Here is a 27,258-nt window from a genome sequence, read left to right as displayed (position 1 = left end):
TCAAATACTAGAGGCCAGAGTGTTTTGAAGAATTGGGGTAAAGTTCAAAGGAGTTTAAAAGTTTATAGGGTTTCTTGCCCAGAGTAGGGGAATTGAGGACCAGAGGACATAGGTTTAAGGTGAAGGGGAAAAGATTTAATAGGAATCTGAATTCCTTCGCTCCATAGATGCTGCCTCACCCGCTGAGTTTCTCCAGCATTTTTGTCTACATAAGAATCTGAGGGGTAACTTTTTCTCACAAAGAGTGGGGGGTGTATGGAACAAGCTGCCAGTGGAAGTAGTTGAGGCAGGGACTATCCCAACATTTAAGAAACAGTTAGACAGGTACATGGATAGGACAGGTTTGGAGGGACACAAAAATGTTGGAGAAACTCAGCGGGTGCAGCAGCATCTATGGAGCGAAGGAAATAGGCAACGTTTCGGCCCGAAACGTTGCCTCTTTCCTTCGCTCCATAGATGCTGCTGCACCCGCTGAGTTTCTCCAGCATTTTTGAGTACCTTCGATTTTCCAGCATCTGCAGTTCCTTCTTAAACAGGTTTGGAGGGATAAGGGGCTTTTGAATAGACTCATGGACACGCAGGGAATGACGGGATTTGGATTGTGTACAGGCAGATAAGGTGTAGAAGCTTGAAAGCTGTAATGTCCAGGTTTAGAACAGCTTCTTCCTTACAATATACAAACAACACACACAGACAGCATCCGAGGTCAGGATTGAACCTGGGTCTCTGGCGCTGTGAGGCAGCAGCTCGAATACCATGTGCTGTAATTCTGCACACTAATCTCTTGTGTGGGACCTTGTCAAAGGCTTTTTGAAAGTCCAGATACGCCACATCCACTGGCTCTCCCTTATCCATTCTACTCGTTACATCCTCAAAAAATTCCAATAGATTAGTCGGGCATGATTTCCCCTTCGTAAATCCATGCTGACTGACCGATCCTGTCACTGCTTTCCGAATGCACTGTTATAACATCTTTAATAATTGACTCAAGCATCTTCCCCATTAACGATGTCAGGCTAACTGGTCTAGAATTCCCCATTTTCTCTCTCCCTCCTTTCTTAAAAAGTGGAGTTACATTGGATACCCTCCATTCCAGTGTCGAGAGAACATTGGAAAATGATCACCAATGCGTCCACGATTTCTAGGCCACCTCCTTGAGTACTGTGGGATGCAGACCATCCGACTCTGGGGATTTATCTGCCTTCAGTCCCAACAGTTTACCCAACACCATTTCCTGACTAATGTGGATTCCCTTCAGTTCCTCCCTCCACTAGATCCTCGGTCACCTAGTATTTCTTGGAGATTGTTAGTGTCTTCTTTAGTGAAGACAGAACCAAAGTACTCGTTTAACTGGTCAGCCATTTCCTTGTTTCCCATTATAAATTCACCTGTCTCTGACTGTAAGGGACCTACCTTTGTCTACACTAATCTTTGCAGCGTAGGTTCACGAGGTTAATCCCGGGATGGCGGGACTGTCATATGCTGCGAGAATGGAGCGGCTGGGCTTGTACACTCTGGAGTTTAGAAGGATGAGGGGGATCATATTGAACCATATAGGATTATTAAAGGATTGGACACGCTAGAGGCAGGAAACATGTTCCCGATGTTGGGGGAGTCCAGAACCAGGGGCCACAGTTTAAGAATATGGGGTAAGCCATTTAGAACGGAGATGAGGAAATACTTTTTCACACAGAGAACGTACAAACTCCATATGGACAACACCCGTAGTCAGGTTGGAACCCGGGTCTCTGGCACTATGAGGCAGCAACTCTACCGCTGCACCACCGTGCCACCCTTAATCAGGTTAAGAGCTAGCTGGCAGGGAGAACTAGCAAGCTACAGCCACATGGGGGCTGTGACAACATGTCTCCCAACTTTCCGCAACCTCGTAAGCCATGTTGAGCAAAACATGCTGGAAGAACACAACAGGTCAGGCAGCCTCTGTGGAAGGAAATGGCCAAACCACGTTTTGGAATGGTAGTACTGTTTACATGGATACATAGATACATAGAAACATAGACAATAGGTGCAGGAGTAGGCCATTTGGCCCTTGGAGCCAGCACCGCCATCAATGTGATCATGGCTGATCATCCATAATCAGTACCCCGTTCCTGCCTTCTCCCAAATCCCCTTGATTCCGCTAGCCTTAACAGCCTTATCTAACTCTCTTTTGAATGCATCCAGTGAATCGGCCTCCACTGCCTTCTGAGGCAGAGAATTCCACAGATTCACAACTGTCCATGTGAAAAGTTTTTCCTCACCTCAGTCCTATTCTTAAACCGTGGCCCCTGGTTCTGGATTCTGCCAACTTGGGGAACATGTTTCCTGCATCTAGTGTGTCCAAACCCTTAATCATTTTATATGTTTCTATAAGAAAATAGAAACATAGAAATAGAAATTAGGTGCAGGAGTAGGCCATTCGGCCCTTCGAGCCTGCACCGCCATTCAATATGATCATGGCTGATCATCCAACTCAGTATCCCGTACCTGCCTTCTCTCCATACCCTCTGATCCCCTTAGCCACAAGGGCCACATCTAACTCCCTCTTAAATATAGCCAATGAACTGGCCTCGACTACCCTCTGTGGCAGGGAGTTCCAGAGATTCACCACTCTCTGTGTGAAAAAAGTTCTTCTCATCTCGGTTTTAAAGGATTTCCCCTTATCCTTAAGCTGTGACCCCTTGTCCTGGACTTCCCCAACATCGGGAGCAATCTTCCTGCATCTAGCCTGTCCAACCCCTTAAGAATTTTGTAAGTTTCTATAAGATCCCCTCTCAATCTCCTAAATTCTAGAGAGTATAAACCAAGTCTATCCAGTCTTTCTTCATAAGACAGTCCTGACATCCCAGGAATCAGTCTGGTGAACCTTCTCTGCACTCCCTCTATGGCAATAATGTCCTTCCTCAGATTTGGAGACCAAAACTGTACGCAATACTCCAGGTGTGGTCTCACCAAGACCCTGTACAACTGCAGTAGAACCTCCCTGCTCCTATACTCAAATCCTTTTGCTATGAAAGCTAACATACCATTCGCTTTCTTCACTGCCTGCTGCACCTGCATGCCCACTTTCAATGACTGGTGTACCATGACACCCAGGTCTCGCTGCATCTCCCCTTTTCCTAGTCGGCCCTCTCATCCATCAAAATTCCAGTGAATACAAGCACACCCGACCCATTCTTTCATCATATGACAGTCCCGCCATCCCGGGAATTAACCTTGTAAACCTACACTGCACTCCCTCAATAGCAAGAATGTCCTTCCTCAAATTAGGGGACCACAACTGCACACTGACGTCCCATGGAGATTGTGCGGCACGGTGGCGCAGCGGTAGAGTTGCTGCCTCGCAGCGCCACAGACCCGGGTTCGATCCTGACTACGGGTGCTGTCTGTACGGAGTTTGTACCAGTAACCTGCGTAGGTTTTTTCTGGGAATTTTTTCCCCACCTCTCAAAGACGTGCGGGTTTGTACGCTAATTGGCTTCTGTGAATTATATACTGTCCCCAGTGTGTAGGATAGTGCTAGTGTACGGGGGTGATCGCTGGTCGGTGCGGACTCGGTGGGCCGAAGGGCCTATTTCCGCGCTGTATCTCTAAACTAAACTAAACTAAACTAATCTAGAATAGAACGATTTGACAGTACAGCAGGAAAACCAAAACTGTTCACAGTATCTGTACGCGTGACTATAATAACCAACTGAACACAAACAAAATTATTATTAAACAAAACTATAGTAATAAACAAAACTATTCAAGAACAGAAAGATTTGGCAGTACAAGCGTTTGTTGGCACTGGGCCTGTACTCGCTGGTGTTTAGAAGAATGAGGGGGGACCTCATTGAGACTTACCGAATAGTGAAAGGCCTGGATAGAGTGGATGTGGAGGAGATGTTTCCACTAGTGGGAGAGTCGAGGACCAGAGGTCGCAGCCTCAGAATTAAAGGACGTTCTTTTAGAAATGAGATGCGGAGGAATTTCTTTAGTCGGAGGGTGGTGAATCTGTGGAATTCTTTGCCACAGACGGCTGTGGAGGCAATAGACAATAGACAATAGGTGCAGGAGTAGGCCATTCGGCCCTTCGAGCCAGCACCGCCATTCAATGTGATCATGGCTGATCATCCCCAATCAGTACCCCGTTCCTGCCTTCTCCACATATCCACTGACTCCGCTATCTTTAAGAGCCCTATCTAGCTCTCTCTTGAAAGTATCCAGAGAACCGGCCTCCATCGCGCACTGAGGCAGAGAATTCCACAAACTCACAACTCTGTGTGTGAAAAAGAGGCAAAGTCGGTGGATATATTTAGGCAGAGATAGATAGATTCTTGATTAGTGCGGGTGTCAGGGGTTATGGGGAGAAGGCAGGAGAATGGGGTGAGAACGGAGAGATAGATCAGCCATGATTGAATGGTGGAGTAGACTTGATGGGCTGAATGGCCTAATTCTGCTCCTATCATTTATGATCTACAAAGCAAATCCAAATGCTTTTCACTGTACCTCGGTATACGCTACCATAATAAACTGAAACTAAAGCCAGTACATAGGGTTCCCTAAAACAAATGCACAAAGCTGATAGCTTGGCGTGAGACAGTGGTACAGATTATAAGGTCCTAAGGTCATAAGGAATAGGAGTAGAATCAGGCCATTTGGCCCATCAAGTGGGTTTTCTCCAAGATCTTCAGTTTCCTCCCACACTACTTGGCTTGGTATGAATGTAAATTATCCCTCGTGTGTGTAGGATAGTGTAAGTGTGCGGGGATCGCTGGTCGGTGGGCCATAGGGCCTGTTTCCACGCTGTATCTCTAAACTAAACTACCCGATCTATTGCCCCGATTCCCCTACTCTGGGCAAGAGAGTTATCAGGCAACTGAACCATCCTACCACAACCAGAGAGCAGTCCTGAACTACTATCTATCTCATTGGTGACCCTCGGCCTATCCTTGATCGGACTTTGCTGGCTTTACCTTGCACTAAACGTTATTCCCTTATCATGTATCTGTACCCTGTGGACGGCTCGATTGTAATCATGTATTGTCATTCCACTGACTGGATAGCATGCAACAAAAGCTTTATAGACAATAGACAATGGACAATAGGTGCAGGAGTAGGCCATTTGGCCCTTCGAGCCAGCACCGCCATTCAATGTGATCATCCCCAATCAGTACCCCGTTCCTGCCTTCTCCCCATATCCCCTGGCTCCGCTATCTTTAAGAGCCCTATCTAGCTCTCTCTTGAAAGCATCCAGAGAACCGGCCTCCACCGCCCTCTGAGGCAGAGAATTCCACAGACTCACAACTCTCTCTGTGTGAAAAAGTGTTTCCTCGTCTCCGTTCTAAATGGCTTACTCCTTATTCTTAAACTGTGGCCCCTGGTTCAGGACTCCCCCAAAATCGTGAACATGTTTCCTGCCTCTAGCGTGTCCAAACCCTTAACAATCTTATATGTTTCAATAAAATCCCCTCTCATCCTTCTAAACTCCAGAGTGTACAAGCCCAGCCGCTCCATTCTCTCGGCATATGACAGTCCCGCCATCCCGGGAATTAACCTTGTAAACCTACGCTGCACTCCCTCAATAGCAAGAATGTCCTTCCTCAAATTAGGGGACCTATCCCTTAAGTGTCCAAACCCGTATTAATAAACGGATTGTTTAATCAATAATGTTTTAATATTAATGTTTAATGTTTTATGTATCATTCGTAATTGTCACTGTATGTCATGTTGCGGGCGGAGCACCAAGGCAAATTCCTTGTATGTGAATACTTGGCCAATAAACGTATTCATTCATTCATTCATTCACTGTACCTCGGTACACGTGACAATAAATTAAACTGAGACTGATCACCCCCTCATCCCCCTGTGCTCCAAGGAACAGTCCCAGCCTGGATATAACATCCAGCCCTTGTCGGGGGCAGAGCACTGGTAATTCCTTGCAGCTTGCGTTAGAAACAATAGCTCCTGTGGGGTTGTTTTGGCATCGAGAAAATGCTTGCAGTTCCCAGGAGACCTGTTGCTGGCCAAGACGAGAGCAGGATAGGAGCAATCTTGTAGTTGATGTCTCATTTATCAGCAAGGGATCGGGCCTGTGTCTAGTTAACAAGAGACCGCGGAGGAAAGTTGCGTACCTTCCGAAGGCTGTGCCAAGAAAAGAGCTGAGCAGACACGGGCTGCATTTCCAATTATCCAGGAGTCGAGCCTTTGACGAGTGCCAGCCACATTCAATCAAGCAAAGAAATTAACGTCACAGAGAGAAAAAAAAAACTAGAAATTCTTGAGCCATGTTGGACACGTTCAATTTAGGTTTAGTGTTCGTTGGGAGATACAGGGTGGAAACAGGCCCTTCGGCCCACCCAGCCCGCGCCGACCAGCGATCCCCGCACATTAACACACACTAAGGACAATTTAAAAAAATCATTTACACCAAGCCAATTAATCTACAATCTTTGGAGTGTGGGAAGAAACCGAAGATCTCAGAGAAAACCCACGCAGGTCACGGGGAGAACGTGCAAACTCCGTACACACAGCACCCGTAGTCAGGATCGAACCCGCTTCTGCCTGACCCGGTGAGTTACTCCAGCACTTCATGCCATAGAATGATACAGCGTGGATACAGGCCCTTCGGCCCAACTTGCCCACAGCAACCAACATACACTAGTCCCACCTGCCTGCATTTGGCCCAAATCCCTCTAAACCTGCCCTATCCTCGTACCTGTCTAAATATTGTTATTTGACATGTCTCAACTACCTCCGCTGGCTGCTCATAGCCTTCTGTGTGAAAAAGTTGCCCCTGAGGTTCCTATTTATCCATTTCCCTCATCTTAAAATGATTCCCCCTGGATCTTGATTCCCATACTCTGGGTAAAAGGCTCATCCTGCATTCACTCGATCTATTCCCCTCATGATTCAGTACCCCACCCCTCAGTAAGACCACCCCTCATCCCCCAGTGTCCCAGCCTGCTCAACCTCTCCCTATAGCTCAGGGATCTTTTTTATTGGAGAAAACAAATCACCTCAAAACAAAACGCCGCGGCGAGACTCCTGACGGGCACCCGAAAAAGGGACCACATCACCCCGATCCTGGCCTCTCTCCACTGGCTCCCTGTGTGGTTCCGAATACATTTCAAGATCCTCCTTCATGTCTACAAAGCCCTCAATGGGCTTGCCCCCACCTACATCAAAAGTCTGCTTACCCACCACACCACCTCCAGGTCCCTCAGATCGGCCGACTTGGGGTTACTGAACATCCCGCGGTCTAGGCATAAGCTCAGGGGCGACTGCACCTTTGTAGTTGCAGCTCCTAGACTGTGGAACAGCATCCCCCTTCCCATCAGAACTGCCCCCTCCATCGACTCCTTTAAATCGAGACTTAAAACTCATCTTTACTCTCAAGCCTTTCTTGACGTCCTCTGAGGGAGGGCTACATGTATATATTTATGTATGTACTTAATCTATGAACCATTGTTGCTTGTTATACTATTCTTATACCAATGTAAAGCACTTTGGTCAACGAGAGTTGTTTTTTAAATGTGCTATAGAAATAAAAGTGACTTGACTTGAGCTTGTATAATGGATGACCCCTTAGTTTTCATCTGCCCCTTTCAGTCCAAAATGTTCCCATAAAAGGAAAAGTATCCTTTCCACAAACACCAGTCAACATTTCTGAAGTTCTTACGAGTTTCAATAAAGTTTTCTCGCACTCCTGCAATTAATATGTTTGTCTGCTCAACATTTCCTCATAAGGCAATTTGTCCATTCTTTATTGGTCTCGTAAACGTCTCCAAAGGCTTCTTATCCTCCCGTAAATAGGGAGATTACTACAGTCCACCGCATTCTGGCAGCGTGGCGTCACAGCGGTAGAGTTGCTGCCTCACAGCGCCAGGGACCCGGGTTCCATCCTAACTACGGGTGCTGTCTGAACGGAATCTGTATGTTTGCCCCGTGACCTGCGTGGGTTTCCTCCGAGGACTTGTCTCTGGTGTAGGGTAGTGTTAGTGTGCGGGGATCGCTGGTCGGCGCGGACTCGGTGGGCCGCAGGGCCTGTTTCCACGCTGTATCTCTGAACTAAGGCTACCAATATCCACGTCGACTGCCCGAGATGGCTGCCTGCCCGTTATCCGGGGTTACGTCCGTGACGGGTGGTGTTCGAGAGGTACTACGCGATGTCTGGGACCGCTGGGCACCGCGGGGGGTTGAATGCATCCTTGACAAGGAGTGCAAGATAGTTGTATGTAGACAAAAAAAGCTGGAGAAACTCAGCGGGTGAGGCAGCATCTATGGAGCGATGGAAATAGGTGACGTTTTGGGTCGAGACCCTTCTTTAATAATAATAATAATGGATGGGATTTATATAGCGCCTTTCTAATACTCAAGGCGCTTTACATCGCATTATTCATTCACTCCTCAGTCACACTCGGTGGTGGTAAGCTACTTCTGTAGCCACAGCTGCCCTGGGGCAGACTGACGGAAGCGTAGCTGCCAATCTGCGCCTACGGCCCCTCCGACCACCACCAATCACTCACACACATTCACACACAGGCAAAGGTGGGTGAAGTGTCTTGCCCAAGGACACAACGACAGTATGCACTCCAAGCGGGATTCGAACCGGCTACCTTCCGGTTGCCAGCCGAACACTTAGCCCATTGTGCCATCTGTCGTCCCAAGTCTTTAGACTGATAGTTGTATAATAGTTATCGTTTGTCATGTATTATGGTGGTGGGTTCTGTTTTGCTTTCTGTATATATTACTTTAATATTTTAATAAATATTTTTGATTTAAAAAATATATATATATATATCCACAACGACCATCACACAGGATCCTAAAAGTCTATTTTTCCTCCATTCCCAGTTTCTCAGGGAATCTGATCAAGTTTTCCGATCTAGTGAGAATGTATGAAGGAAACAAGTGTCCTACCTTTTATCCCGTCTGAATCTTCAGGATAAAGGTCATCTTCATTCTGCTGAGATCAGCTTCAGGGAACTCAATGGGACCTGCAATGCACAGGCAAGGATATTAACTCTTTGATCATTGCTCGACTCAAACACATTGTCTGTGAAAGGGTCTCACCCTGAAACGTCACCCATTCCTCCTCCCCAGAGACGCTGCCTGTCCCGCTGAGTTACTCCAGCAGTTTTGTGTCTGTCTTCAAACACGCTCCCCGCAGTCCAAGTCACCCAGCCGCAAAAGACGCAGAACTCCAAGATTCAAGAGAGTTTATTGTCCTGTGTCCCAGATAGAACAATGTAATTCTTGCTTTGCTTCAGCACAACAGAACATATTTGGCATAAATAAATACAGAACTGATCAGTGTGTCCATATACCATTGAATATATATACACACACACACACATAAATAAGCATATAAAGTGCAATGGGCTATTAATGATCAGAGTTTTGTTTGAGTTGAGTTTAATAGCCTGATGGCTGTGGGGAAGTAGCTATTCCTGAACCTGGTCGTTGCAGTCTTCAGGCTCCTGTACCTTCTACCTGAAGGTAGCAGGGAGATGAGTGCGTGGCCAGGATGGTGTGGGTCTTTGATGATACTGCCAGCCTTTTTGAGGCAGCGACTGCAATAGATCCCCTCAATGGGAGGGAGGTCAGAGCCGATGATGGACTGGGCAGTGTTTACTACTTTTTGTAGTCTTTTCCGCTCCAGGGCGCTCAAGTTGCCGAACCAAGCCACGATGCAACCGGTCAGCATGGTCTCGACTGTGCACCTGTAGAAGTTCGATCCACAGGACCCGATGAAGCAGATACTTTGTAAAGTTATATTTTCTCTTTTGTTACTTGATTACAATTATGTAATCATGTATAGTCTTTCCACTGACTGGATAGCACACAACAAAAGCTTTTCCTTGTACTCCGATACACGTGACTAATAGAACAAACTAAGCTGAACTGATTAATGTTGAAGAAAGAACTGCAGATGCTGGAAAAATCGAAGGTGGACAAAAATGCTGGAGAAACTCAGCGGGTGAGGCAGCATCTATGGAGTGAAGGAATAGGCGACGTTTCGGGGCTGAGACTGATGTGGGGGTGGGAGGGGGCGGGGGGGGGGGGGTGGTGGGAAGAAGAAAGGAAGAGGCGGAGACAGTGGGCTGTGGGAGAGCTGGGAAGGAGGGAGAAAGCAAGGACTACCTGAACTGAACTGAGACTAGTTTATGAGCCAAATAATGTCCCTAAATGTCTCATAATCTACAGTTAATGAAAGCTGTCACAGCAGAAGTTTAATAGCAGTGAGGTCCAGATTAGAGCAAGGTGGGGCATTCTGTCAGTAGGAGGTTTAATGGCTGTTCATTCACCTGGCACAGGTGAGTACATCGGTCAACAGCTCTGTGTTGGAAACACTGTCAGAGAAAGGGCCATGGGCTGTGGAGGAAGATAGTCACAGAGAAATGTGAGGTGTTGCATTATGGAAAGTCTAGCATGGCCACAACCTACACAATGATAGGGCTCTGGGGGGTGTTGCAGAGAAGAGGGATCTAGGAGTGTAGGTACAATAAACAAAAGGTGCAGGAGTAGGCCATTCGGCCCTTCAAGCCAGCACCGCCGTTCAATGTGATCATCGCTGATCATCCTCAATCAGTACCCCGTTCCTGCCTTCTCCCCATATCCCCTGACTCCGCTATTCCTAAGAGCCCTATCTAGCTCTCTCCTGAAAGCATCTAAAGAGCCTGCCTCCACCATGAGGCAGAGAATTCCACAGACTCACCACTCTCTCTGTGTGAAAAAGTGTTTCCTCGTCTCCGTTCTAAATGGCTTTCCCCTTTTTCTTAAACTGTGGCCCCAGGTTCTGGACTCCCCCAACATCGGGAACATGTTTCCTGCCTCTAGATTGTCCAAACCCTTAATAAGACTGGTTAGCAGGCAACAAAAACTTTTCACTGTATCTCGGTACACGTGACAATGAACTAAACTAAACTAAACTAAGCACATGACCATAAACTACATTTAACTAAACTAAAGTAAACTAAACTTAACTAAACTAAATGTGGGGTCCTAGGTTATGCATCTAAGATTCCTTGTGATCTCTGATTACAGAAACATGAAAAGTAAACGTGTCTGCAGATAAAAAGCATGCTTTCATAATCAGTCTCAGAATGCCCGGAGGTACTGTCGAACACGAGTATTAGGCAACAGCTATATGATTAAATGAGGTCTTGTTCTTGCCAAATTAACATCACAAAATGCACTTCAGTAAAGTGTACGTGTCATTAAATTTTCACCATCTTGACTGACACCTCAACCCCTTTCAAGTGTAGGAAGGAACTGCAGATGCTGGTTTAAACCAAATATCGGAAACAAAATGCTGGAGTAACTCAGCGGGTCAGGCAGCATCTGTGGAGAACATGGATAGGTGACGTTTCACAGAGTGCTGGAGTAACTCAGCGGGTCAGGCAGCATCTGTGGAGAACATGGATAGGTGACGTTTCACAGAGTGCTGGAGTAACTCAGCCGGTCAGGCAGCATCTGTGGAGAACATGGATAGGTGACGTTTCACAGAGTGCTGGAGTAACTCAGCCGATCAGGCAGCATCTGTGGAGAACATGGATAGGTGACGTTTCGGGTCGAGACCCTTCTTCGGACTGAGAGTCAGGGGAGAGGGAAACGACAGATAAGAAAAAGGTAAAGACCAAATGAATGAAAGGTATGAAAATAACAAATCAAAGCCCCCCCCCCCACCCTCCAGCTTTCTCCCCTCCACACTTCCCGAAACATCACCAATTCCTTCTATTCGGAGATGCTGCCTGACCCGCTGAGTTACTCCAGCACTCTGTGAAACGTCACCTATCCATGTTCTCCACAGATGCTGCCTGACCCGCTGAGTTACTCCAGCACTCTGTGAAACGTCACCTATCCATGTTCTCCACAGATGCTGCCTGACCCGCTGAGTTACTCCAGCACTCTGTGAAACGTCACCTATCCATGTTCTCCACAGATGCTGCCTGACCCGCTGAGTTACTCCAGCACTCTGTGAAACGTCACCTATCCATGTTCTCCACAGATGCTGCCTGACCCGCTGAGTTACTCCAGCACTCTGTGAAACGTCACCTATCCATGTTCTCCACAGATGCTGCCTGACCCGCTGAGTTACTCCAGCACTCTGTGAAACGTCACCTACCCATGTTCTCCACAGATGCTGCCTGACCCGCTGAGTTACTCCAGCACTCTGTGAAACGTCACCTATCCATGTTCTCCAAAGATGCTGCCTGACCCGCTGAGTTACTCCAGCACTCTGTGAAACGTCACCTATCCATGTTCTCCACAGATGCTGCCTGACCCGCTGAGTTACTCCAGCACTCTGTGTCTAATCCCTTTCATGTGGTGTGCACTCACTTCGGCTCGAGACTAGACAAGACTAAAAATAATGACAGATTTTGTGTGCAATTCCTTGAATGTATATCCCGAAGCATAAATGAGGGAAGACAAAACAGATCCCACATCCTGAAGGTGCGGTGTGTCTGACACATGATTACTGTCCAACATTGTTATTTCTTGGTTTATGTTCACACTCGTCTGACAATATTCCCCTCAAATCCAAAACAATGACTATCTCTCTGTAACCTTGAACCGAGGAACCGTGCCAAGTAACTGCTGTAATTTTATTTTAAACGTATAGAGCATGAAAGTAAGTGGCGTTGGATGAAGCTGAATCACTTCCATTGTTCACGAAAGGCTGCAGGACATTGCGGGAGCCAAGTTACATACCGGAGTGCTAACTTATGTCTGAATTAGCTTGCAATCCGCAGAGGCCCGAACAGTCAGGAAACGTTTAACGTTGACTCACCAGAAAGACCTTCACAGACCTCTGGATACTTAAAAAGTGGCGCTGGTGGTGCAGCGGTAGAGTCGGGTTTGATCCTGACTGTGAGTGCAGTCTCTACGGAGTTTGTACGTTCTCCCTGTGACCTGCGTGGCCAAAATAAATTCTTATCTACCTGCACATGATGCATATCCCTCCATTCCCTGCATATCCATGCGTCTCTTAAACACCAGTATCGTATCTACCTCCACCACCACCTCTGGCAGAAGGATCAAAGTAAGTGACTTAAGCCCCTGTCCCACGATACGAGTTTACCCAAGAGCTCTCCCCAGTTTAAAAAAAAAAATCAAACTCGTGGTAAGTACGTAGAATGTACGTCGCAGGTACGTCGGAGCTGGTGGATGTCACATAGCGGCTCGTAACGCTAACGGCAGGTACTCGGGAAACGCGGGAAACTTGTGAAGTTTTTTCAACAGTGTGAAAAATTTCCAAGGGTTAAAAAATACTCGTGATGAAGTACCACGAGTTAGATTTTTTTTAAACTCAGGAGAGCTCTTGGGTAAACTCGCATCGTGGGACAGGGGCTTTACTTTACAAAATGGTTGTGGCGGGCACACGCAGATGTCCAGCCAGTAAAATGGTAACACTTATAATAGACAATAGACAATAGACAATGGATAATAGGTGCAGGAGTAGGCCATTCAGCCCTTCGAACCAGCACCGCCATTCAATGTGATCATCCACAATCAGTTCCCCGTTCCTGCCTTCTCACCATATCCCTTGAATCCCACCTCAAATTGGAGGAGCAGAACCTCATATTTCGCTTGGGCAGTTTACACCCCAACGGTATGAACATTGACTTCTCCAATTTCAGGTAGACCTTGCTTTCTCCCTCCTTCCCCTCCCCTTCCCAGCTCCCCCACAGCCCACTGTCTCCGCCTCTTCCTTTCTTCTTCCCGCACCTCCCCCACCCCCACATCAGTCTGAAGAAGGGTCTCGACCCGAAACGTCACCTATTCCTTCACTCCATAGATGCTGCCTCACCCGCTGAGTTTCTCCAACATTGTTGTCTACCTTCCCTTGACTCCCGCTATCTTTAAGAGCTCAATCTAACTCATAAACCTTCTGCTTTTCCATTAGTAAATGTTTTCAATAGAAAATTACCCAGCAGACGTGACTATATTTATTCTAACTCCATTGTCATTTATGGACGTATTCATTCAAACACTTTGCCATCAATAAAATATAATCATAGCTCATAAAATAAAGGTAATGAAGGAACCTGCAGTGTGGGAGCTCTCGTCTTGAATCTCAAATATGCTATGAATATTCTTGAATCTCAAATAAGTCCAAAAGCGTCGACTGTGGAATTATTTAACTTTAGTTTCGATTAGTTTCGAGATACAGCGCGGAAACAGGCCCTTCGGACCACCGAGTCCGCGCCAAACAGCGATCGACGCACACTAATGGCCCTGTCCCACGGTACGAGTTCACTCCAAGAGCTCTCCAGAGTTAAAAAAAAAAATCAAACTCGTGGTAAGCACGGAGAATGAACGTAGCGGGTACGTCAGAGCTCGGGGACGTCTCTTAGCGCTAACGGCAGATACTCGGGAAGACTCGCTAACGGCAGGTAAGCTCGGGAAGACTCGTGTAGATTTTTCAACATGATGAAAAATGTCCACGAGAGCCCCGAGTACCGACGAGCGGCCATTACCGTAAACCTCCGAGTTCGAATCAGGGCAAACTCGGGGAGACCTCATGGAATGAACTCCTACAGTGGGACAGGGCTTTACGTAAAGGAGTGAAGAATGGTCTTGACCCGAAACGTCACCCATTCCTTCTCTCCAGAGGTGCTGCCTGTCCCGCTGAGTTACTCCAGTTTTTGTGTCTATCTTCTTCTAATTAAAGGGAGCTCTTTGAGAAAGATGAAGAGTAACTTCTTTAGTCAGAGGGTCATTAATCTATGGAACTCATTGCCACCGAGGGCTGTGGAGGCCAAGTCAGTGGACAGATAGACAAGTTCTTGATTAGAACGGGTGTCAAGGGTTATGGGGAGAAGGCAGGAAAATGGGATTAGGAGGCAGAGATCAGCCATGATTGAATGGCGGAGTAGACTCGATGGGCTGAATGGCCTAATTCTACTCCTATAAATTGTGAACTTGTGAGCTAACACTATCCTACATACACAAGGAACAATTTACACTTATACCAAGCCAATCAACCTTCAAACCTGTACGTCTTTGGAGTGTGGGAAGAAACCCGAACATCCCGGAGAAAACCCTCGCAGGTCACAGGGAGAACGTACAAACTCCGTACAGACAGCACCCGTAGTCGGGATCGAACCCGGGTCTCTGGCGCTGTGAGGCAGCAAGTCTACCGCTGCTTTTTTATATTAAGGCACTGCATGATTTGGACATATGGCCTGAACTACAAACACGCACGCACACGCACACACACCCACGCACACACGCACACACGCATGCACACACACGCACGCACACACACACACACGCACAAACACACACACACACACCCACGCACACACACATGCACGCACGCACACACCCATGCACGCACGCACACACACCCACGCACACACGCACACACACCCACGCACACACACACGCACAAACACTCGCACACGCACGTACAAACACACGCACACGCACGCACACACACCCCCACACACACACACCCAGGCACACACATGCACGCACACACACACACACACACACACACACACACACACACACACACACACACACACACACACACACACACACACACACACACACACACACACCCAGGCACACACATGCACACACACACACACACACACACACACACACACACACACACACACACACACACACACACACACACACACACACACACATGTTGATTTAGCCATTGATGTGGCAATTATATAGCAGTTGATGTGAAAAAAAAATTTCAATTACTGGCCGGCACGGTGGTTAATTGGTTTGGTATATATGTAAAATTGCCCCAGGTGTGTGTAGGACAGTGTTAGTGTACGGGGATCGCTGGTCGGCGCGGACTCGGCGAGCCGTAGGGCCTGTTTCCGCGCTGTATCACTACACTAAGCAAAACTACTGGTCCCATACATTAACTTTATAATTGTCCTGGTGGTAACATTGAATTCAAGAGATTACTGGGTCATTAACTTAGTGCCCAGAAGTGATCTTTTCTGAGCAAACCTCCTGTTTTCATGAATTAGTCACCTGAAGCATAGCCATTAATACAACCGTGGCCTGAATAATATATCCAATCATCTCATTTTTTTAAGAAAAGGAGACATTTTTACTTCTAAACGATTCAGAAATTAGTACCTTCACAAAAAGTAGAGATAGACGTCGGGAGGTCATGACTATTGTGTTCAGTTCTCGGCACCATGTTATAGGAAAGATGTTGTCAAGCTGGAAAGGGTTTAGAAGATTTATGAGGATGTTGCCAGGACTAGAGGGTGTGAGCTACAGGGAGAGGTTGAGCAGGCTGGGTTTCAATTCTTTGGAGCGCAGGAGGATGAGGGGTGATCTTATAGAGGTGTATAAAATCATGAGAGGAATAGATCGGGTAGATGCACAGAATCTCTTGCCCAGAGTAGGGGAATCGAGGACCAGAGGACATAGGTTCAATGTGAAGAGGAAAAGGTTTAACAGGAATCGGGGGGGGTAGCTTTTTCACACAAAGGGTGGTGGGTGTATGGAACGAGCTGCCAGAGGAGGTAGTTGAGGTAGGGGCTATCTCAACATTTACGAAGCACAAGGATAGGACAGGTTTGGAGGGTTATGGACCAAGCGCAGGCAGGTGGGACGGGTGTAGCTGGGACATGTTGGACGGTGTGGGCAAGTTGGGCCGAAGGGCCTGTTTCCATGCTGTAGCACTCTGTGGCTTTATGACAACAGACACAAGGGTGGCACGGTGGCGCAGAGGTAGAGTTACTGCCTCACAGCGCCAGAGACCCAGGTTCGATCTTGACTGCGGGTGCTGTCTGTGTGGAGTTTGCACGTTCGATTGGCTTCTGTAGATTTATCCCTCATGTGCAGGATTGAATAAGAGTACTGTGTGATCGCTGGTCAGCAACTGTTACCATGCTGTACCTCCAAAGTCTAAAGTCAGCAGTTTGAAGAAGGATCCTGACCTGAAATGTTGCCCTTCCATGTTCTCCACAGATGCTGCCTGACCAGCTGAGTTACTCCAGCACTCTGTGAAACGACATCTATCCATGTTCTCCACAGATGCTGCCTGACCCGCTGAGTTACTCCAGCACTCTGTGAAACGTCACCTATCCATGTTCTCCACAGATGCTGCCTGACCCGCTGAGTTACTCCAGCACTCTGTGAAACGTCACCTATCCATGTTCTCCACAGATGCTGCCTGACCCGCTGAGTTACTCCAGCACTCTGTGTAACGTCACCTATCCATGTTCTCCAGAGATGCTGCCTGACCCGCTGAGTTACTCCAGTACTTTGTGCCTTTTTAACATTTAAAAAACATTTGGACAGGTACATGGGTTGGAAAGGTTTAGAGGGGTTTGGGCCAAACACAGACAAATGGAACGATTTTAGCGAGGACATCTTGGTTGGCAAAGTATAAAAAGACATACCTTTAGACCAGAGATGAGGAGGAATTTCTTTAGTCAGAGGGTGGTGAATCTGTGGAATTCATTGCCACAGAAGGCTGTGGAAGTCTTTGGATATTTTTAAGGCAGATTCTAGATTAGTAAGGTTGCCAGGAGTTATGGGAAGAAGTTAGGAGAATGGGATTGAAAGGGAAAGATAGATTAGTCGTGATTGAATGGTAGTGTGGACTTGATGGGCCGAATGGCCTAATTTTGCACTTATGACATGAACTTATGACTGGTTTGGCCAAAGGGCCTGTTTCCGTGCTATATGACTCCAGCTCTATGTTCATCAGCAAGACACATTTGTAAAATCATTACAAATGTGCAGGTTTGGCCTTTGTAAAATCACCCTGGTGGGTGGGGAGTGGATGAGAAAGTGGGATAATATAGAACTGGTATGAACGGGTGATGGATGGCTGACGTGGACACAATGGGATGAAGGGGTTGTTTCTATGCTTTATCTTCAAACTAAACTATCGTGCAGAATGAGGCCATTTGGCCCATAGAGTCTGTACTAGATATTTATACAGAAATCCCATGTCTCTTTCATCTTCTCTTACCTACAGTCATAGTCATTGAGTGATACCACGTGGAAACCGGCCCTTCGGTACAACTTGCCCACACCGACCAACAATGTCCCATCTACACTAGACCCACCTGCCTGCATTTGGCTCATATCCCTCTAAACCTGTCTGTCTGTTTCTTAAACATCGCGATAGTCCCTGCTTCAACTATCTCGTCTGGGAACCTCCTCGATTCCCCTAAGTGAAGCAGTACACACAACCCAGCCTGCATTGATGGCGCGGAAGTGGAGATGGTCAAAAGCTTCAAGTTCTTAGGAGTCGATATCAGCAACAACTTCTCCTGGACCACCCACATTGAAGCAACGACCAAGAACGCACACCAACGTCAACTACTTCCTTAGAAGGCTCAGGAAGTTCGGCATGTCCCCCACAACTCTCACCAACTTCTACTGATGCGCCACAGAAAGCATTTTATCGGGATGCATCACAACACGGTTTGGGAACAGCTCCATCCAAGACCACAAGAAATTGCAAAGAATTGTGGACGCAGCCCAGACCATCACACAAACCAACCTCCCTTCCATTGACTCCATCTACACCTCACGCTGCCTCGGCAAGGCCAAGTTCAAGTTCAAGTGAGTTTATTGTCATGTGTCCCTGTATAGAACAATGAAATTCTTGCTTTGCTAAAGCACACAGAAAATAGTAGGCATTTACTACAAAACAGATAAATGTGTCCATATACCATGATATAAATATATACACACATGAATAAATAAACTGGTAGTGCAAATAACAGAAAGTGGTTGCTAATAATCAGAGTTTTGTCCGAGCCAGGTTTAATAGCCTGATGGCTGTGGGGAAGTAGCTATTCCTGAACCTGGTTGTTGCAGTCTTCAGGCTCCTGTACCTTCTACCTGAAGGTAGCAGGGAGATGAGTGTGTGGCCAGGATGGTGTGGGTCTTTGATGGCCAGCAGCATAATCAAGGACCAGTCGCACCCCGGCCACTCCCTCTTCTCCCCTCTCCCATCGGGCAAGAGGTACAGAAGTGTGAAAACGCACACCTCCAGATTGAGGGACAGTTTCTTCCCAGCTGTTATCAGGCAACTGAACTATCCTATCACCAACTGGAAAGTGGTCCCATCTACAACTCTGGAGATCTTTGATCAAATTTTAATCAGACTTTATCGGACTCTAATATTATATCTTGCACTGAATGTAATAGCATTTATCCTTTACCTGTACACTGTGGCAGCAACCCTACTACTGCGCCACCATGCTGACTCTGGGCAAGAGTGCATTTACCTCTCATGAATCTTGTATGATACTCTAAGATCACTCGTCAGACCTGTGTCTGTGGAATTCTCTGCCTCAGAGGGCGGTGGAGGCCGGTTCTCTGGATGCTTTCAAGAGAGAGCTAGATAGGGCTCTTAAAAATAGTGGAGTCAGGGGATATGGGGAGAAGGCAGGAACGGGGTACTGATTGGGGATGATCAGCCATGATCACATTGAATGGCTGGCTCGAAGGGCCGAATGGCCTACTCCTGCACCTATTGTCTATTGTCTATTGACCCTTCTTCAAACAGAATGGACAACTGTGCTAACAAGCCTCTCAAATAACATTTACCTCCAGCAGTTAAAATTACAAAAGCTGTTAGCTGAGTCCAAAGAAATCAGGAAACTCCTTATCTCAGCTTCATCTCAGCTTCATTGAAAAATGACAGGACATAAAATGTCAGATGGTAAATATATTTAAGTGAGTACTCGAATTTAACTGCAGGCTTTGAAAAACAAACTTCTAACAACTGCTCTCTTAGTAGGAGGGAGGCATTTGGAAAATCCCTTGTCTCAGAGAAATCTAGTGAGTTATGTTCTTACTCACCCACACCCTTTATCTCCCAGTGGTCGACTCCGACAGATATTATCAACACATTTCTTTTGGAATAAGTATCCGGTCTGCAGTCATATATGGCCCAGCGTCAATTATGTTGACATCAGGAAGAAAGAAGTCCAGCAGGAGGCACGGTGGTGAAGTGGTAGAGTTGCTGCCTCACAGTGCCAGAGATCCGGGTTCCATCCTGACTACGGGTGCTGTCTGTACGGAGTTTGTACGTTCTCCCCGTGACCTGCGTGGGTTTTCTTCAGGATCTTCAGTTTCAATAGACAATAGGTGCAGGAGTAGGCCATTTGGCCCTTCGAGCCAGCACCGCCATTCAATGTGATCATGGCTGATCATCCCTAATCGGTACCCCGTTCCTGCCTTCTCCCCATATCCCCTGACTCCGCTATTTTTAAGAGCCCTATCTAGCTCTCTCTTGAAAGCATCCAGAGAACCTGCCTCCACCGCCCTCTGAGGCAGAGAATTCCACAGACTCACAACTCTCCTCCCACACTCCAAAGACGTGCAGCTTTATTTAATCATGTATGATCAATAATGTTTTATTATTAATGTTTAATGTTTTATGTGTCATTCCTAACTGTCACTGTATTTCATGCGGGCGGAGCACCAAGACAAATTCCTTGTATGTGAATACTTGGCCAACTTGGAGAGCCCAGATTTTCCATGTCTATGTCTATGTCTATAAACTTATTCATTCATTCTTTGTAGGCTCATTGGCTTGGTATAAATGTAAATTGTCCCTAGTGTGTGTAGGATAGTGTTAGTGTGCGGGGATCGCTGGCCGATGGGGTCTCGGTGGCCGAAGGGCTGGTTTCTGCGCTGTATCTCTAAACTAAACTAAACTAAACTCGACAACACCACACCCAAGTTCAACATGTGAATTTGGCAGCTTATTTAATTTAGTGCAGCTGATAGCAATGAGGAACAACAACTGCTCCTATTACATTTGGAAGGCCGTCAGACAACTTAGAGAGTATGTTATCTGAGTATGTGCACTTATTTTATGCTGGTGCACTGAATTAAACTTTTTGCTTGTTTGACCTTTGGAGACACAGCACGGTAACTGTTCCTTCAGCCCACCGAGTCCGCGCCTACCAGCGATCCCCGTACACTAAAGGCCCTGTCACACAATGTGAGTTTACCCAAGAGCTCTCCCGAGTTTTAAAAAAAATTAACTCGTGGAAAACAAATTAACTCGTTTAAAAAAAAATTAACTAAGTAGAATGGACGTGGCGGGTACGTTGGAGCTCATGGACGTCTCGTAGCGGCTCGTAACGCTAACGGCAGGTACTCGGGAAACACGGTAAGCTCGTGAAGTTTTTTCAACAGTGTGAATAATTTCCAAGAATAAATAAATACTCGTGATGAAGTCCCATGAGTTTGATTTTTTAAAATCTCTTGAGAGCTCTTGGGCGAACTCGCATCGTGGGATAGGCCCTTTACACTATCCTACACACTAGGGACAATTCACCATTTTACCAAAGTCAATTAACCTACAAACTTTGATAACAGCTGGGAAGAAACTGTCCTGACAACATCCTGGTATATCTTCTCTGTACCCTGTTGAACTTGATAACATTTCATTTGATGCTCACTCTGAATCGCAGCAAACTAACTGCACCGCTTTCTTGAAAGAATAAGCAGAGCTGCCACTATCCATTGGCAATTCTGTTCTGCCTTCACCATTTATTTGAAACTACTTGTGCTCACCATACATTTGTACAAATAAAGATTTTCTTGTCAAAATAATTCTGTGCCATTTGTCACCGCAGCTGAGCTTCAGTTTGACGTTAATTGAGAAATAGAAAGACTTTGTAAAACATTTTGCAGATTTATTCACCCAGCAGGAGAGAGTTCAAAGAGGGAACAAAGCGGGAACTCACTCCACAGACGGCTGTGGAGGCCAAGTCAGCGGATATGTTGAAGGCAGAGACAGTTAAGGGCCTGTCCCACTTACGCGATCTTGGCTCGCGAATTACACGACCTCATGGTCGCTTGAGTCGTACGGGCACCGTATGGCCGCGTGGGGCCAGTCCCACTTAGAAGCGCGGAGGGGTATGGAGTTGTGCCGGGTTGGTCCCGACATCGCGCAGGGCTCTGAAATACCTGCAGTGACCGAAATCTTCGCGCGCCAATGGCCTGTTGGCCCGCGTATGCACGCAGGCGAATTGCGGTCGTACGCAGTGTCTTGACGTCGTACGCAGCGTCTTGACGGCGTACGCTGTGTCTTAACGGCGAACGCCTAGCGCGTGGTGTTGCGTGATGATGTCACCGCCCAGTGTAACGTTGCGTGATGATGTCACCGCCCGGCGTGCCATTGCGTGATGATGTCACCGCCCGACGCAGTGCGACGCCCAAATTCAGTCGGCCCACCTTCTGCCCAGCTGATTGGTAAGCATGACGTAAATGACGTCACGTGCCAACATCGCGCGACCTCCGCTTCCGGTTGGTCGCGCCAAACGCACGCAATCGCATGCAAGTGGGACAGACCCTTTAGTAGTCGGCCCCCCTCAGTCGGCCCCCCTGGTCGGATGCAAGCCTGGGCGATGTCATATGGAGGACAGACAGGCTGTTGCCCATGCAGCACGTCTCCCCTCTCCACGTAGCTGATCGATCCAAAGGAACAGCAGGGCCGTTACAGTTTGGCACCAGCGCCATCGCAGGAGCTGCCAGAGCGAGGTTGTAGACAACGACAAACTGCCTTAGGGGCTCCGACTCCGGATTTTCTTGAGGTTTACTCCTGGAGCCTTTTCCATGACTGGATATGGCCACAAGGCAGTGGAGGTTTTAAATCAGAGTTTTCCCTCTCCTAGATGGACTGCCTTCCCAGGCTGAGGAGCCCCATCTGCCCGAGACTCGTGGGGGCGGGAGCGTCTACCTTCCCGTGCAGGTCTATAGCACCTGCCCACTGCCCAAAAGAGATAGATAGATTCTTGATTAGAACAGGTGCCAGGGGTTATGGGGAGAAGGCAGGAGAATGGGGTTACAAGGGAGATATAGAACGGCCATGATTGAATGGCGGAGTAGACTCGATGGGCCGGCAAAGCCCGATCAAAGATAGTCCTAGGGTCACCAATGAGGTAGATAGTAGTTCAGCACTGCTCTCTGGTTGTGGTAGGATGGTTCAGTTGCCTGATAACAGCTGGGAAGAAACTGTCCCTGAATCTGGAGGTGTGTGTTTTCACACTTCTGTACCTCTTGCCCGACACAAAGGACGTTCCTTTAGGAAGGGGATGAGGAGGAATTTCTTCAGGCAGAAGGTGGTGAATCTGTGGAATTCTTTGCCACAGACGGCTGTGGATGCCATAAGTCAGTGGATTTATTTAAGGCAGAGATAGATAGATTCTTGATTAATGCGGGTGTCGGGGGTTATGGGGAGAAGGCAGGAGAATGGGGTTGGGAGGGAGAGATAGATCAGCCATGATTGAATGGCGGAGTGGATTTGATGGGCCGAATGGCCTAATTCTGCCCCTATCACTTATGACCTTATGAACTTATGATGATATGCGGCACCTTTGCTGGTCATGTGGCCTCCTGGAGCGATACCCTTCCCTTGATTGAGGGTTGTCCCCACTGGACTGCGCCCCTACTCTGCTCTTATCACTGATGAACTTTCTTTACTTCATTCATTTTCTCCTCTCCTCAGTCGTGGTGCAGCGGTAGAGTTGCTGCCTCACAGAGCCGTAGACCCGGGTTCCATCCTGACTACGGGTGCTGTCTGTACATAGTTTGTACCTTCTCCCCGTGACCCGAGTGGGTTTTCTGCAGCTGCTGCAATTTCCTCCCATATTTCGAAGACGAGCAGGTTTATTCGTTAATATTGGCATTGGTAAATTTGTAAATTGTCCCTAGTGTGGACGGTACTGCCAGTGTGAGGGGTGATCGCTGGTCGGCACAGACACGGTGGGCTGAAGTGTCTGTTTCTGCGCTGTGTCTAAAGTAGTCCAAATGCTCTATAATCCTATGTTCAATGCTGTACAATCTATATGTCCAATGCTCTATATTCTATGTATCTGACACTAGACAATAGACAATAGGTGCAGGAGTAGGCCATTCGGCCCTTTGAGCCAGCACCGCCATTCAATGTGATCGTGGCTGATCATCCCCAATCAGTACCCCGTTCCTGCCTTCTCCCCATATCCTCTGACTCCGCTATCTTTAAGAGCCCTATCTAGCTCTCTCTTGAAAGTATCTAGAGAAACGGCCTCCACCGCCCTCTGAGGCAGAGAATTCCACAGACTCACAACTCTCAGTGAAAAAGTGATTCCTCATCTTCGTTCTAAATGGCTTACCCTTATTCTTAAACTGTGGCCCCTGGTTCTGGACTCCCCAAACATTGGGAACCCTTAATAATCTTATATGTTTCAATAAGATTGCCTCTCATCCTTCTAAACTCCAGAGTGTACAAGCCCAGCTGCTCCATTCTCTCAGCATATGACAGTCCCGACATCCCGGGAATTAACCTGGTATCCCCTGACTCCGCTATCTTTAAGAGCCCTATCTAGCTCTCTCTTGAAAGTATCCGGAGAACCTGCCTCCACCGCCCTCTGAGAAGATTGATGTTTGCCTGATCTTCATAATGGATGCCTGATGTCGAATAAATCTCACATTCACTCACAATACAATCACTGACGCATGTAAACAACAAAGCTGGCATGTTAGGGTTGTCCAGCACTCCCTAGTATTTTTATGCTCTACCACGTCAAGCTAATTGAAAATACATCCAGCCTAATATGTGTTATTTACATGATGGTGGCTTGGCAGGCAACTAGTGTGGCCATCTTTGCTGGTATTCTTGGTCTTCGGGAAACAAAGGAATTGGCAGAGATGTTGGAATGCCAGCACAGTTTTATTGGTGATAGGAGTATAATCAGGCCATTCGGCCCATCAAGTCTACTCCACCATTCAATCATGGCTGATCTATCTCTCCCTCCTAACCCCCTTCTCCTACCTTCTCCCCATAACCCCTGACATCCGTACTAATCAAGAATCTGACAATCTCTGCCTTAAAAATGTCCATTGACGTGGCCTCCACAGTCGTCTGTGGCAAAGAATTCCACAGATTCACCACCCTCTGACTGAAGAAATTCATCCTCATCTCCTTCCTCAATGAACATCCTTTAATTCTGAGGCTGTGCCCTCTGGTCCTAGACTCTCCCACTAGTGGAAACATCATCTCCACATCCACTCTATCCAAGCCTTTCACTATTTGTGAAAGTTTCAAGGAGGTCCCCCTTCATTCTTCTAAACTCCAGCGAGTAGAGGCCCAGTGCCGTCAAATGCTCATCTTATATTAACCCACTCATTCCTGGGATCATTCTCGTAAACCACCTCTGGACCCTCCCCAGAGCCAGCACATCCTTCCTCAGATATGGGGCCCAAAATTGCTCACAGTACTCCAAATGCAGTCTGTCCAGAACTTTATAGAGCCTCAGCAGTTTAGTTTATTGTCACGTGTACCGAGGTACAGTGAAAAGCTTTTGTTGCGTGCTAACCAGTCAGCGGAAAGATTACAATCGAGCCATCCACAGTGTACAGATACATGATAAGGGAATAACGTTTAGTGCAAGGTAAAGCCAGTAATGTCTGATCAAGGATAGTCCGAGGGTCTCCAATGAGGTAGATAGTAGTTCAGCGCTGCTCTCTAGTTGTGGTAGGATGATTCAGTTGCCTGATAACAGCTGGGAAGAAACTGTGTTTAAGAAGGAACTGCAGATGCTGGAAAATCGAAGGTAGACAAAAGTGCTGGAGAAACTCAGCGGGTGCTGCAGCATCTATGGAGCGAAGGAAATAGGCTAAGTTTCAGGCAGAAACTTAGCCTATTTCCTTCGCTCCATAGATGCTGCAGCACCCGCTGAGTTTCTCCAGCACTTTTGTCTACCTGGGAAGAAACTGCCCCTGAATTTGAAGCTGTGCGTTTTCACACTTCTATATGTTTTGTACTCTAGTCCTCTCGAAATTTCATACGCGTAGTAGAGGCACAAGGACTGGAGCGTCTCGTTGAGTCTCATTGTCTGTAACTCGATTTCCCCCAGTCTACAGCTAACAATGGCCCGTTTCCTTTGTCATCTTTAGTTTTTTTGCAGATCTTTCATTCATATGTTTCTCTATCTTTCTGTCTATCACCGTCTATATCTCTATAAACCCACGCAGGTCACGGGGAGAAGGTGCAGACTCCGTATAGACAGCACTCGTGGTCAGGATGGAACCTGGGTCTCTGGCGCTGTGAGGCAGTAACTCTACTGTTGCACAACGTGACGTCCTGGTTCTCTATCTCTTTCTAGATATATTGTTCCACGTGTCTCTACAGCACTGTCCATAACTCCAGTTTCCCCTCTCTCCCGACTCCCAGTCTGAAGAATGGTCTCGACCCAAAACGTCACCTATTCCTTCTCTCCATAGTTGCTGTCTGACCAGCTGAGTTACTCCAGCTTGTTGTGTCTGTCTCTGGTTTAAACCCGCATCTATCTGCAGTTCGATCCGACACCAAGACTGGGCCACCTCAGTGTGTAGGAGTGAGTGAGTGAGTAAGTGATGAAACACATTGCACATCTAACCACTGGCTGGGAACACAGCCTTGCTGTCTGCTGTTAATCTCACACTTCTGTCCTCTCCAGTGTTACAAAGGGCAGCTGATTTGTCCTGACCAAGCTAATCCACCAACTACAGAGGGTTTTCGAGCTTTTTAATAATAAATGTACTGAATGCTCAGAAGCCCTTTGAATGCTGGCCGACTTATGCAATCTTCCAAGTGTATGTTCCGTTGCCAAGCATAGCGGGACTGTTCCGCACTGCATGAGCTCTCGGACTGCGGGAAATCGCAGAGAATTTCTGCTCTGGACGAAGCCCAGACTATCACACAAACCAGAGTCTGTAGAAGGGTCTCGACACGAAACGTCACCCATTCCTTCTCTCGTCTGCATCTACACCTCACGCTGCCTCGGCAAGGCCAGCAGCATCATCAAGGGCCAGTCGCACCCCTGGCCACTCCCTCTTCTCCCCTCTCCCATCGGGCAAGAGGTACAGAAGTGTGAAAACAAACGCACACCTCCAGATTCAGGAACAGTTTCTTCCCAGCTGTTATCAGGCAACTGAATCATCCTACCACAACCAGAGAGCGGTGCTGAACTACTATCTACCTCATTGGTGACCTTTGGACTATCTTGAATCAGACATTACTAGACTTTACCTTGCACTAAACGTTATTCCCTTTATCATGTATCTGTACACTGTGGACGGCTCGATTGTAATCATGTATTGTCTTTCCGCTGACTGGATAGCACGCAACAAAAGCCTTTCACTGTACCTTAGTACAGGGGTGGAAATCTCGGTGGGGGGGGGCAGGGGACACACGTCCCTCCCCCTGTTTTGAGGGGTGGGGGACGACCCCCCCCCCTATTTTTTGTAATCCGGATTTTAAAACCCGGTAAAATC

General features: G+C 47.3%; 1 protein-coding gene across 1 annotated transcript in view; it reads right to left on the bottom strand.

The window, feature by feature from the left end:
• Nucleotides 1-27,258, bottom strand: part of tenm3 (teneurin transmembrane protein 3) — a 702,745-nt gene that overhangs the window by 622,896 nt on the left and 52,591 nt on the right. Inside the window, 1 exon segment of the mRNA XM_033018762.1 lies at nucleotides 8,905-8,981. The gene's annotated coding sequence lies outside the window, so the exon portion shown is untranslated.

The sequence above is a fragment of the Amblyraja radiata genome, chromosome 3, assembly GCF_010909765.2.
Source record: "Amblyraja radiata isolate CabotCenter1 chromosome 3, sAmbRad1.1.pri, whole genome shotgun sequence".
Taxonomy (NCBI): domain Eukaryota; kingdom Metazoa; phylum Chordata; class Chondrichthyes; order Rajiformes; family Rajidae; genus Amblyraja; species Amblyraja radiata.
Note: the sequence above shows the minus strand (reverse complement) of the source record. Positions and strands in the feature narration are given on the sequence as shown.